This window comes from Polypterus senegalus, chromosome 4 (genome assembly GCF_016835505.1).
Source record: "Polypterus senegalus isolate Bchr_013 chromosome 4, ASM1683550v1, whole genome shotgun sequence".
In the NCBI taxonomy this organism is placed as follows: Eukaryota; Metazoa; Chordata; class Cladistia; order Polypteriformes; family Polypteridae; genus Polypterus; species Polypterus senegalus.
In genome coordinates this window covers 249,602,980-249,617,138 of record NC_053157.1, presented here as the reverse complement: position 1 = coordinate 249,617,138, position 14,159 = coordinate 249,602,980, and the positions used below count along the sequence as shown (strand labels likewise).

General features: G+C 40.7%; 1 protein-coding gene across 2 annotated transcripts in view; it reads left to right on the top strand.

The window, feature by feature from the left end:
• Positions 1 to 7,183: 7,183 nt before the first annotated feature.
• Positions 7,184 to 14,159, top strand: part of LOC120528441 (zinc finger protein 260-like) — a 413,573-nt gene continuing 406,597 nt past the window's right edge. The window contains exon 1 of one of the 2 annotated variants that reach the window (XM_039752595.1): positions 7,184 to 7,258. The gene's annotated coding sequence lies outside the window, so the exon portion shown is untranslated. The remainder of the gene's footprint in view (positions 7,259 to 14,159) is intronic. The other variant, XM_039752597.1, reaches the window with a different exon arrangement.

The window sequence follows — 14,159 nt, the reverse complement described above, 5'->3', positions numbered from 1 at the left end:
TATTTTTGTGTCCTCTGCCGTGTTAAGAGAGAAAGGCTTTGGTTTGGGATAAAAGGAAAAAAGGTGTAAAGAAAGGAAAGTTGCCTTTTTCTTTTATATAGTATAGAGAGATGTGTTCGCTGACGTTATGATCGCCTTTTGGCGACAGTCGTGTGGGTCTTGTGTAACTGGTGAGACGTCCCGCCATTAATCGGCTGTGATGGCACTGTCAGTCCTCCACTCGTATGCGTGTGTTCATAATCCGAGCTGAGGACCTGATAATCGTATACGTGCAAAAGAAAGTGTGAATCGCCTTAATATTATTTTGCCGTGGTGTAGAAAAGGGGTCCCGTGTTTGCACTTGTCTGGGCTATAGCTCAGGGGGCGGATGAAAAAAATTAAAAGTGCTCACTTTGACTTAAGGCAGAAGCGCAGTCAGCGTCTCAAAGGCCGGCACAGCTATGCACGCGTGCTGGCTGATCGACTTTTGCTGGGCAGGAGACCCCTTTTGTACACACGTTCATGATATCAAAAGTCTCAGCGCTCTTTGGAGGTAATTCATATATTATATATATAGCAAAATACCCGCTACGCAGCGGAGAAGTAGTGTGTTAAAGAAGTAATGAAAAAGAAAAGGAAACATTTTAATAATAACGTAACATGATTGACATTGTCATGAGTGTTGCTATCATATATATTCCTGCCTAAATAAGTCACCCTCGCTTCGCTCTTACTTTTTTACCGTTCATTTAATCATGGCTAGTGGCGGAAAAATTATAAAATGGAAGGAGGATGGCTTTACCAAAACAATTATTGATGGCGAATCGATTATTCATAAAGCTTGAATTGGTGATCTGTTTTTCTGTGTTAACCTCATATTTTTCATACTTCTTCTCAAACTAAGGTGGTGCGAGGGTAAAATGAATCGGGAGCGCTGATCAATGTAATCGGTGTACCAGGAAATCATGCATTGACAAAGCTCCCCTTTGCTTGTAATGCAAAGTGTGATTAAATGCATTACTTTTTAACGCGTTATGGAGCACATGCATCGAAGCTTCTCAGCTGTGCTTGTGCTAAGAAAAGGAAAGATTTTAAAAATAGCGTACACGATTGTCAATGTAACCTTTTGTAAGTAGTGCCTGGAGGATTCAGTGTGTAGAAACTCTAGAGACAGCGTGTGTATTAACTTGAGGTAAATGGGAGGGGAGATGATGACGTGACTCCCCCACCCGCCTTAACTGTCAATCCCCCACAAACACAGTCTCTCTGAATTTGCATAAGCACACCCTTCACCTACAATTTTAACTTAGTTACAAAGTGATCAAAACTCTCGTTTATATCCTGCGTCCTCTCATTAAACTTGTATCCCCATTACCTGTGGGCATGTGAAACGCCAGCAGTAGCCTGTCTATGAACTTAATTTAAAGTTTAGGTTTACACCTTGCTTTCTTTCCGAGGTAGCAGCACTCATGAATATGGTAGTATATGCCACTCGCTCGCTTCTTATTATTTCGCTGCCTTCTCAATTATATAATGCATTTTTCTTAAGCGCTTTTGTAGGTCTTCCTGGTTTTCTACGTACTGCGTTGACAGTCAGTTCACGTGATTACGTAGGGAGGCGTGATGATGTCACACGAAACTCCGCCCCTACGTCTTTGCAGCTCTACTCCATTACAGTTAATGGAGAAAATACCTTCCAGTTATGACCATTAGGCGTAGAATTTCGAAATGAAACCTGTCCAACTTTTGTAAGTAAGCTGTAAGGAATGAGCCTGCCAAATTTCAGCCTTCTACCTACACGGGAAGTTGGAGAATTAGTGATGAGTGAGTGAGTGAGTGAATGAGTGAGTGAGTGAGTGAGTGAGTGAGTGAGTGAGTGAGGGCTTTGCCTTTTATTAGTATAGATATACATATCTACATATATATATATATATATATATATATATATATATATATATATATATATATATATATACTGTATATAGCAAATATAGCAAAATCCCCGCACTTCACAGCGACGAAGCACTGCTTTTAAATTTTTATTAAGAAGAAAAGAAAACCTTTTTAAACTGAGTGAAAATATACCAATAACTATCTGTTAAGGATCTCTTTGTATATGGAGAAAAAGAGATTCCAGTTATGACCGTTACGCATAGAATTTTGAAATGAAACCTGCCTAACCTTTGTAAGTAAGCTGTAAGGAATGAGCCTGCCAAATTTCAGCCTTCTGCCTACACGGCAAGTTGGAGAATTAGTGATGAGTGAGTGAGTGAGTGAGTGAGTGAGTGAGTGAATGAGGGAGGGAGGGAGGGCTTTGCCTTTTATTAGTATAGATATCAAGGCATTCAGAGCAAAGCTGATACTTCTGGAAGGCCTGGTGAAAGATTGTAACTTTGCTCATATGCCATACTGTGCAGAATTGTATAAAAAAGGTGAAGCAGAATTTCCTTTCTATTTCGCAAATTTAGTTATTTCAGATCTTAAACAGCAATTTCAGAAGCGATTTGCTGATTTGGACGCCAATGCCAGAGAAATTCGATTGTTTCAAAATCCGTTTCACTGTGATGTCGCTGATGTCCCAAGTCAAATTCAAATGGAAATGATTGAACTTCAGGCAAATGAACATATTAAATATAAATACAAGGAGGGAAACTTGATCGATTTTTATAAATTTTTGACCTCTGAGCAGTTTCCAAATTTGAAGAAATTAGCTTGTAAATTTATCTCCATTTTTGGGACAACATATCTTTGCGAACAAACGTTTTCCCGAATGAAATATATAGAGTTAAAATACAGGGCAAATTTATCTGATGAACATTTGAAGTCACTACTTGTAATTAGCATTTCAAAATTTGAACCTCAGTTTAATAAGATTTTAAAAACACAAAAACAGTTCCATCATTCACATTAATGGTTTATTATAATTTGTGATGAAAATATGAGAATTTGCTGGAAATGTTCGTTATCATTAATATACGATAATTTAATCTCACATACTCTAATTAGTTTATAAAAATTTCTGCTTTCAATAAAACTCATATATCTAGTTTTTTATCTTTTATTTTAGTCCGTTGAAAAGTGTTGAACTACCCAATGTGGCCATTGTGGCGAAAAGTTTGGAGACCCCTGTACTAAAAGGCATCTCAAACAGCACTCAACAGTCAATAGTCTAACAACTCAATATAAGACAATGAAACGAAGAGTCCGCGCCGCCGACAATGAAGGCTCACGCTGTCCTGCTGCGTGTTTGGAAGGCGCTGATTGGCTGAAACTGTTTAAAGCGAATTGTCCCAAGATGGAAGTGCCGTATAGCGATCAGAAACGAAAAGACACATTTAGGCATGCTGGACAGTAGTTTATGTGATGTTTATCTACAGTACAAATTCAGTACGACAGCAGGGTCTCCAAATACTCAAATATGAAGCTTATTACGTTTTACAGTGAAACTCTTTACATACACAATGTAATTAGGAGCGTGTGCCATTTCTTCCGCGGCCGTACTTTAGAGACCCCTGGTTTAGTACACAACAGGTGGCTTACTGAGCTCTTAATTCGATATTGAAATACACACACAAGCCTCCTAAATAAGTTATTGAAATGCCTACGTTTACAGTCTCTGTTTTAGGATGTCGTAATTTTTATTTGTTCCTGTTATTATGAATTATAATTTCTCAGTGTCACATATTATTCGTTACTACTCACGAGTCCCGCTTCACTGAGATTCTGTTTTATATTCTGTATATGGAAACATTTTAAACGGAGCGTTTATTGAACTGGCTATAACAGACTTGTCACCTTCTTAAAATGACTTTATGTATATGATACTAGCTGATTACCCAGTGGCTTCGCTCACTGAGTGCAAGGGAAAAAAATAAAATGTAGTATATAAATTATTAAACAGTAAAACATTAACATGTGAGAAGTAAAGATACACTGAGCACTACTGGAATGCTTCCGGGTAAAGTACATTTTAAAGGCGCTATAACACAACAGGTAAGTAGCACTAACAGCAGCTTAAATGTATTTGGATCATCTCTCAGTAGCAGATCCCTTGTGAAAGGCGCTACACGACCGCTGTGGTATAGAAATTACATTTTTATGCGATCCTGCAAATTTCTGCCTGACAACCTTGCACTACGTGCCTGTGATTTAAGAGAAAAATTATTCTGAGAAATGTGGACGTTGCTCTTTCGTACTTAACGGGCAGAAGGTCCAAACAATTCCTATGTCCAAAACTTAACATGAAGAGGTCGGTACATCTTCTTAGATGTACTCGTAAACCCTCCATCTTCTTAAAAGAATTTATCACAAAAGCACCATTGAATGTTGCAGGGTTTTAGTGACCTGAACTCACCTTAAGGGACAGTAAGTAGTCGTGAAGCGCAATTTACAAAGAGAGTTTTGCTTCGATGGCGCCGATCACACTCATTCGCAAAGATTTCCACTCTCACAGGAGCCGACGGGGCACTCAAAGTGTCACAAACAGTGCGAGAAGAGAGGACGCCGCCCTAAACTGCGAAGCTCTCGACCCGGCGGAGTAGCCCGACATTCTGCGCCTCCGAGTGTCCACTTTGTTCTCGCGACCCCTCGCCGCAGAAGGCGGTGTCATCTTCGCATTGTTTACAGCTCGGCGCAGTTAAAAAGTAAAAAGACACAAAGCTTTTTTCCTTATCTCTTCTAATATCAAGTACTGCCAATTAAAAAATGTGATACAGTAATGTGGCAGTTTCCGCGACAGTCACGTGGACGAATAAAATAAACTTCTCTGTCAGAACGCGCCTGGCGGCGGACAGCTCAGCGCTGTAATCCAGACAGGAGGACTGGGAGAGGGCAACGCGGGCGCACTTCTATGGGATAGATCGGCGTGTTTGTGTTTACTTCTTTTCAATATCAGTAAAATAACTTTCATACAAATAATAACACTTCATAAAGAAGATATAAAAATGGCCTCCACAAATTAAGTGACTAGTTCCTGTATTATAATATGTTCTGTGGTCATACGTATTTCCGTTTTCACGTAGTCATACGTAATTTCCATTTCAAACGCGAAAAGAATTTTATATATATAGATTAACAACTAATCATAAGGTCAGAAATCTAGGAGGCTGTGAGTTTGCATGGACTGCGCTGTTTCTTTGTTTTCGTGACATCGCGTCAGTAGAGAGTGCGTGACGTTAACAATGCATTGTGTCCTAAATGACAGCGCGCACGCTTTTTGATAAAAGGCCAATGTGTCTCAGTTTGTTTATTAATATATTTTGACAGTGTATTTTAATCAGAATTATTATAAACATATTATCCATATGCATTTTCCATGTAGATATGTAATGTTTGCTTAGATTAAATAAAAGAGTAACAACACATATAATAGTTATGTTGCATTGTTTATAATTAACAAAACTCTTCGTTTATCTGTAATGTTCTCCTTTGTATTTTTACGTTTGGCAGTGGAATGCTTCAGTGTACAGTCGATTTATTCCACTTCTGAAGGTGTACATTGTCGGTATTCTCCATTGCATTTGCCCCCCAGGGTAACGCGTGCCAGTGTAAGTGAGGGATGGCAGACGAGCTCACGTAACGGGAGACAAGGCACCTCCTCACCCTGATGGCATGAGGGCTCTTCTCATAAATATTACCATCTTGAGCTTTATCTCATTCCTGCCAGTTTACTACTACTACTATCCATCCATCCATCCATTTTCTAACCCGCTGAATCCGAATACAGGGTCACGGGGGTCTGCTGGAGCCAATCCCAGCCAACACAGGGCACAAGGCAGGAACCAATCCCGGGCAGGGTGCCAACCCACCGCAGGACACACACAAACACACCCACACCCCAAGCACACACTAGGGCCAATTTAGAATCGCCAATCCACCTAACCGGCATGTCTTTGGACTGTGGGAGGAAACCGGAGCGCCCGGAGGAAACCCACGCAGACACGGGGAGAACATGCAAACTCCACGCAGGGAGGACCCGGGAAGCGAACCCAGGTCTCCTAACTGCGAGGCAGCAGCGCTACCACTGCGCCACCGTGCCGCCCACTACTACTACTACTACTATTATTATTATTATTATTATTATTATTATTATTATTATTATTATTATTATTATTATTATTATTATTATTATTATTGAGCATGTATGTAGAAGAAATGTGTGTCTTATTCTATACAGGAAGGACGGTAAAGCCTTGAATGAAACTCAGTGCTGATGCTTTGGGTAACACGACAGGTGAGGAGCAGGGAACGTTAAACGTGTCAGTGTCTGCGGGGGATTGTGGGACTGAAGATGGTTTAAGAATACAGAAACGACAAAAGCTTAGTCTGTCAAGAATTCTATTTCCATCAATGATTTACTCTGTTGTGCTGCACTTTGGAAGACTACTTATTTATCACCCTTTGACAAGATGAATTCACAAGGAAAGAATGTTGCTGACAAAGTCAGGTGCTTTTTAGAAAGTTTGGCTCCAGATGTGCTTATCCAGCTGCTCCTTCTTATCAGTACGTGAGTGATCTTTATGTCCACCTCTGGATGAATTCGCAGTTTCTTTTCAACATTTTTGTCTCATTAACGCAGAAATCCCGAGGCTTTCCCTAAATTGCAGAAGACGCTGTCGATTGCACTGATTCTGTTTTAAAGACAGTTGTGATTAGTTCTGCAGAGCTCGCTTTTACTCACATTGCTTTTTGGAAATCAATAATACAAATCAGCTACAGATCTGGGAATCACTGAATAGTAAAAACGTTTAATGAGGAGTGTCGTGCGCATATGCTGTTGTAATGACAACGTCGGTAGAAGGGACGCTGGATTGTTTGAGATATTCTAAAATTATTTTAGATATCTTAAAATAGATGTATTTTTATACATCTATTATTTAATAAAATATATTTTAAGATATCTCTAAATGTTATATAAACACTAACTTTTTTGGCAAGGTGCTTAGAAATTAGTTATGTTAATTTAAAATGCTTAGATAGCATAAGTCTGAGAAGAAAAGACATATCTGCTTGTCCCAAGTAAATCATCAATCATCATCAATTCCTGTCATTCTTACAGTAGCCGCCACTGTGATTCTGCCTTACAATAAGCAGGAAGTTCATCCTTCCAGTGGGCGTCCCGTGAAAGACGACGTGGGCGTGTCGTGGTGTTGTGGGTGTGTCGTGAGTGACGTGGTAGCTACTGTATCTGCCGCGTGCTGCAGTTCCTATCTGTTTGTTCTTATGAGCCCCTCGTGCTCAGACCTCTTTACGACCACAAGATCAAGCAAAGGTGCGGAAGGTGAGACAAAGTCGAACGTGGGGTTCGCGTACGGGTGGGAATGCCAGCAGTGAGGAAGATTGCGACATGCTGAGCGGCTTTAACTTTGAGGAGGTACCTGATGCCGCGTGGTTCGCTTTTAAGTGTTGGGGATTGAGCGCTACGTGGATGAGGAGGAGGCAGTACAGCAAATCGCACCTTCATGAGTTTATTGTGAACGACGGGGTTCGCGCACTTTTTTGTACGTTAATTTATTTTCCGGTCAGTGGCCCGTGAAATGTAATGCTACATCTGACTTGGCGGAGGCGCGTTAAGTCGGGATTGCTTCTGCTCTGTTCGCGCTCGTGCACTTTTCTGCGCCGTTTCCCCTTTTGATTTCGCGCATGCTCCGAACTGTGCAGTCCGTCGGGCACGCGCTTGTTCAGCCGATCGCTCCCTCACGGCCCCGTCGTTCATTTCTGATTTTCCTCGAGCTCTGCGTGGTCTTTGTGTTTTTTTCCTTTTTCCTCTAAAGCCGTCATCGGCAAACTTCATTAAAGTGGCGTCGAGCGATGTAACTTTACAGGGCGCGTTCAGGTTTCATTTCCAGCAGTTTGATTTCATTTTTTATATGTTCTTATCAGAAAATTTGCTCGTGCGGTTTTAATGTAAAAGGAAGACTTTGGTTTGTTTAATGGGAAATAAAAAATACAAACATTACACAAGCTATTGCTGCTGGAGGGATACAGTAAAATCTACAGCTGGCGCAGCATTACGAGTACAATTTTTGTGATATTTGAGACGGTATTGTTTTATTTAATGTCTTTTATCCTTTACAACTACTTTCAGTATTTCTGTACACGTTGACACTTTAGCTTACTAGAGATGGCGCGTTAAATGAAGATCAGGACTCAAGCCAATCGGGCTGTTTGTGTCGGACCACATGAAGCCATCAAAATACAAAATGTGAAAGCTGCAGAGCCGCGACTCGACTATTATGGGCTGGAGCTCAACTGTCTGTCCTCATTGTTTAAAGTGGTGAGCAGGGGGTCAGTCATGGGGGTCTGAGAATGGGCCACAATGTTCACTAATAAGGGGGGCAAACCGACAGACGGCATTTGCTGCGCGTGCAGGGCTTTGGAAATTAGGGGCGATTGGGAAAATATTTTTGTTACTTTAAAATATGAAATTTTATGTGAAGAAGTTATTTTAAAATGAGAGATTACGTAGTCACGTGCCTTTGAAGTAGAAAAGCCTTGTTTCTGTAGCACATTTTCATACAAACAATGTCGCTCAAAGCGCTATACATGATGAAGAAAGAGAGGAAAAAAAGACAAAATAAATAAAAATTAGAATAAGGGAACACTAATTAACATAGGAAAAAAAGTAAGGTCCGATGGCCATAGGGGACAGGAAAAAAAAAACTCCAGATGGCTGAAGAAAAAAATAAAATCTGCTGGGGTTCTGAGGCCACAAGACCATCCTGCCCCCTCTAGGCATTCTACCTAACATCAAAGACCTCAATCAGTCCTCATGGTCTTCAGGGTTCTCATGGAAGAACTTGATGATGACAGTCATGTGGACTTCTGGACTTTTATCCATCAATGTAGGATATCGCAGTGCTTTGATCAGGTGGTGGTGGTGCAGATCAGACACTCTTTGGGTCTTCCATGGTATAACGGTACTAGAAGATTTTTAACTATCTTTTCAGGTGTGACTATGTCGGCAGCAGCTCTCACCTTAGTATTACTTTTTTCGATCTTACTATGTACATTATCCTCGCTATTATAGTTAGCACTATAAATGGACTGGTTGCTTAAAATGTTTGTAAATTTTGATGCTGCTGATGAACCAAAGAAGCGTTTGTTAACAATATGCTTCTCGTGAATATTTTCTATCATTATTTCTATATTAAATAGTAACAGAAAATGGTCTAATAGACCAATATCTGTGATCTGCTTCACATCAACTTTTAGTCCTTTAGTAATTACTAAGTCTGGTGGTGTAATTAGCCTTTTCATTGTGGTAAAAAGAGCTCTAGTATTTTTTTCCTCCTGTATTGATAATGTTAGAATAGTATACAGTTTTGGCAGCAGAGAGAGCATATTTGCATTTTAATATATGATCTGAATACATTTCTTTATTTACAACAAGTCCCATCTTTTTAACTAGACACTCCAACTGTCGGCCCGTGGCTTTAAGCTGACAGAGTTTAGATGCAAATAAATGAAACAGTCCGTGATTTTAAGGGAGCTCGTGTATCAAAGGCAGAAGACAGAGCAGCATTATAAAGGTCTACTAATTCTGATGGTGTGGTAACAGAAGGAGAAACAGGCTGGGATTGCAATAAATCTATAAGGGTCTCTGGGTTTACATGCTTAACATTACGAAATAAAATTACACGCTGAACCTTAAATTTACTGAGAGGTAAGCTAACAGCAAATGTGATCATTTTGTGATCTGAGATGAATAATTCAATAGGAATAAGATTGTGAGGTGTGATAGCAGAGCAGCAAACTAAGTCTAAAATATGACCCTTGTTATGAATCAAAAAGTTGACTTGTCTTTGATCATTTGACATTTCTAACAACATTGGACACAGCTTGACATCCACTGTTACCTACTCAGCACAACACTACCATCTTTACTAAAGTAACACCATGACATAAAGATGACCGTATACTATACTGGGGACGTTTCACCTTTTGTAAAATTTGCTTTGATTAAAACTGGATTTGTTTTATTGTGGCCCTGTAAAATGACAAAGGTCCAAGGGCCTCTTGTAAAAAAGATGGGTACAAACAAAAATGTTGCGTATGCCCATTACCATGCTCATTTCGAGATGTATAAAAACTAAACTTGGTGTAAAGCCACACACATTTTAAAGGCAGTATCACACCTTCCAGATGCACGATTCTGCTCGGTTTTACAAACGGGCGGCACCCAGCATCAAAGTAAAGAATATTAGAAAATATTCTTGATATTTTATGATGAAATGCATTAAATTATATATTATAATTTTACAGATAAATTGTTAACTTCATTTAAATAATGTATGCTGTTAATAATTAAACATGTGGGCACAGTGACATGGCAGAAGAGCTGCTGACACAAAGTATAGGGGTCACATCCCGAGTGTCACCTGCCTGGAGTTTCCGTTTTCCTGGTGGGTTTTCTCCACGTGGTTTTGGCTTCCAAAGGCATGCAGGTGAGGGGATTTGGAGATGCTAAATTGACATTATTACTGTAGGTGTGCGCTTGTATTCATCCTCCAATGAGCTGGCACCCTGTCCATCCATGGCTTGATGGATGGATCAATGGAAGGATGGATGGAATCATTAAACATGTATAGTGAAGATTGTTCAATTTTCCTTAAAATCTTTTAAGAATCACAGATCTAAGCTTACAGCTGGTTTAACATTTATTACAGAGCTCATTGTGTGGCGATTAGTTACGTGGAGAAAGAAAATGGAAGGACAGGAATTGGGGGTTGGTACGTTAGACAGACACCGTACTGCTGTGATAAATTATTCCATCCAGGGTCACACGCATCCCAGCAAACATCATGAGCATGGCAGGAACAATCCCTGGACAGGGCGCCAGTTCATTGCTGAAATTCATTCATTCAGTTCACTGTGTCACCGTGCCCCCACATGTTTAACACCTGCTGTAATGCATTTTATCAAAAAATTATATCAAATATACACCTCAGTACTGTAAAATGTTCAGAGAGCTGCAACATTATGACTGTAAAGTATTCGGTGTGGTAATCACTTACTGCACACTCCTGTTGGCGTAAGAGAAAGCCCGTTTAAGAAGCACGTAGCGATTAATGACTGGGTCAGGGAACACTTAGAAAACAAAACATTTAATGCGCTACTTTAGTTACGATGGGATTAGAGAAACTAGTGAATTAAACATTGATTTTAAGATGAAGATTACAACTTTCTACTTTAATGACAAAATCAACTATGACATTAACGTGGAAATGGCAAGATTAAAGTTTACATTTCGACTTTAATCTCAACATATACATTCTTTTTCAGATGGTGGGCTACGACTTGCCTTTTCAAGTCGACTTTGATATCTGACCACTTCTTTTTTTTATTTTGGGCACTGTGGGACTTTCCGAACTTGAACTTTTGAGTGCCTCTGCCATGCTGTACCACTTAGCCACCTAATAGTATGTTTTTTCCTGCCTACACTTCACTGAGTAGGACTTCCATTTCACATTCACTGAAATTCTTCTTTTCTCCATGTGCTTTTGCCATTGTCTTTTAACAAAAAACTGAGCAGAAGGGGCTATTTATATTGATTTGCATACTCAAATATGTGAAATTCTGGGAGGAGTCAGAGTGAGGCTGTAGGCATCTGCATATTCGAAAAATTTCATGTTGATTGAGATTTATAAGTGTGCGGGACTTTGCTTATGCACAGTTTTATGAATCTGACTTTTTTGAGCATATGCACATTTGTAGTTTTGTCCATACACCATGTTTTAGTGTGAATTCTACACACACCATTATTCATGAGGCCCCAAGTCTTCACAGACCCGTTGCTTCTTGTTTTGCTATGTGTTTGTGTGACATGGACACTACCCAAAGATAGCACTCCTGTGGTACGCTGGTTTGACTTTGTGTTCAGTGAGTGGTTGGTGATATTGTCCTAAATAAGGCACATTACCTGCATTGTGAGGAAGCATCAGTTACAGCACTATGGCCATGTGGGACGATTCTCATTGTTGGACCAGGCCAAGGGGATGCCCACCTAACACCTGGCTGTGGCAGATAGACGGTCATTTCCGTAGGGTGACACTGGATCATGTGTCTGCCTGGGGGGATGCCAACCAGGATCCTGAGGTGCTTCATCGTGTGGTGGGTACCAGTGCATGGTCCCCAACCTAACCTGACTTGTATTTGCACATTTTGCTGTTTAAAAATGCTATTTGGTAGAATATGACAAAGATTACCCAACACACAGTAGTCCAAGCTATGTCAGTGTAGGTTTGGGCAAACCAAATTACATGAGCACTGGCCCAGTGTGGGGGCAGCTACAAGAGACCCCTTAACAAAGAGACCTTAAATGGGTTAATGGCCGGAAATCCAAGGTTAATAAATCCCTCCTTGGCCTGGTGATGGTTTGGTAACGCTGGCCGATGTCATCACTACCCCTGTAGTCTCCTGCTTTTAATGTCGCAGTGTAACGCTGCCCATTAGTATTGTTGGTAAGTTGGATTTTAACTATAAAACTACAAGTAACAATTTGAATGACATCAAAAGTTATTACTTTAATAATGGATAAGAACTGCACTATTTTTATACATTATTGGTAACGTTCTCATGTTCAGGGTTGTAAAAATGGAAAAAAAAGATAGAAAGAAAAAGCTGTACAAGTAACAATAACTGCAAAATCCGTTTGTGTTTTCTAAGAATAAATCATTTTATCCATCCATCCATCCTCTTCCGCTTATCCAAGATTGGGTCGCAGCAGCTTGAGCGGAGATGCCCAGACTTCCTTCTCCCCGGCCACTTCTTCGAGCTATTCCGAGGGAATCCCAAGGCGTTCCCAGGCCAATCGGGAGACATACTCTCTCCAGCGTGTCCTGTGTCTTCCCCGTGGCCTCCTCCCAGTTGGACATGCCCGGAACACCTCACCAGGGAGACATCCGATGCCTGAGCCACCTCATCTGACTCCTCTCGATGCGGAGGAGCAGTGGCTCTACTCTGAGCCACTCCCGGATGACTGAGCTTCTCCCCTATCTTTAAGGGAAAGCCCAGACACCATGCAGAGGAAACTCATTTCAGCCGCTTGTATTCGCGATCTCGTTCTTTCGCTCACTACCCATAGCTCATGACCATAGGTGAGGGTAGGAACGTAGATCGACTGGTAAATTGAGAGCTTTGCCTTACGGCTCATCTCCTTTTTCACCAAGAGAGACCGATGCAGAGTCCACATCACTGCAGACGCCGCACCGATCTGCCTGTCGATCTCCCGCTCCATTCTTCCCTCACTCATGAACAAGAGCCCAAGATACTTGAACTCCTCCACTTGGGGCAGGATCTCGCTCCTAACCCTGAGGGGGCACTCCACCCTTTTCCAGCTGAGGACCATGGTCTCGGATTTGAAGGTGCTGATTCTCATCCCAGCCGCTTCACACTCAGCTGCGAACCGATCCAAAGAGAGCTGAAGATCACAACCTGATGAAGCAAACAGGACAACATCATCTGCAAAAGGCAGCTTAAATCATTTTAAGCCACATTAAATTAATAAAAGGTAAGTATTCATAATTACAAATAATTATCTTTATAACTACATAAAATTTATTTGATTAAAACATGACAGAAAACAAAACAAAAAAAAGTTTCAAAGAAAGGACCAATAATGGTGGTGGTCTCACCAAGGTGACCAGAGTTCAGATCTCAAGTCCTCCCTGCCCAGAGCCTGCATGTTCCCTCCATGTCCATGTGGGTTTCCTCCCGGTGCTTCGTCTTCCTGTCACACTCCATTGGCTGTTGTGAGTGGGCTCACCCTGCGGTGGGCTGGCGTCCTGTCCAGTGATTGTTCCTGCCTCGCACCTGACTCTTGCTAGGATTGTGCTGTACCATGACGCCAGTTAATTCTGTATTATTGATGTGTCACACATGATTAGATTGCTAATTGGAAATTTCCAGGTATAATGTCCATATATTTAAGTGTATAGCAAGAAGGTAACGGTGTCTCATAACATTACTGTTCTCATGATGTATATCTGAAGCAGGCCGATGCTAATATGCTTTTATTACTTTCAGTAAAATGTGACACTTGAGGAAAAAAAACTTATTAAGCAGCCTTTTGAAATGGTAACATTTTTTGGCAAGGTGCTTAGAAATTAGATAAGTTAATTTAAAATGATTAGATATCATAATTCTGAGAATAAAAGACATTTCTGCTTGTACCAAGTAAC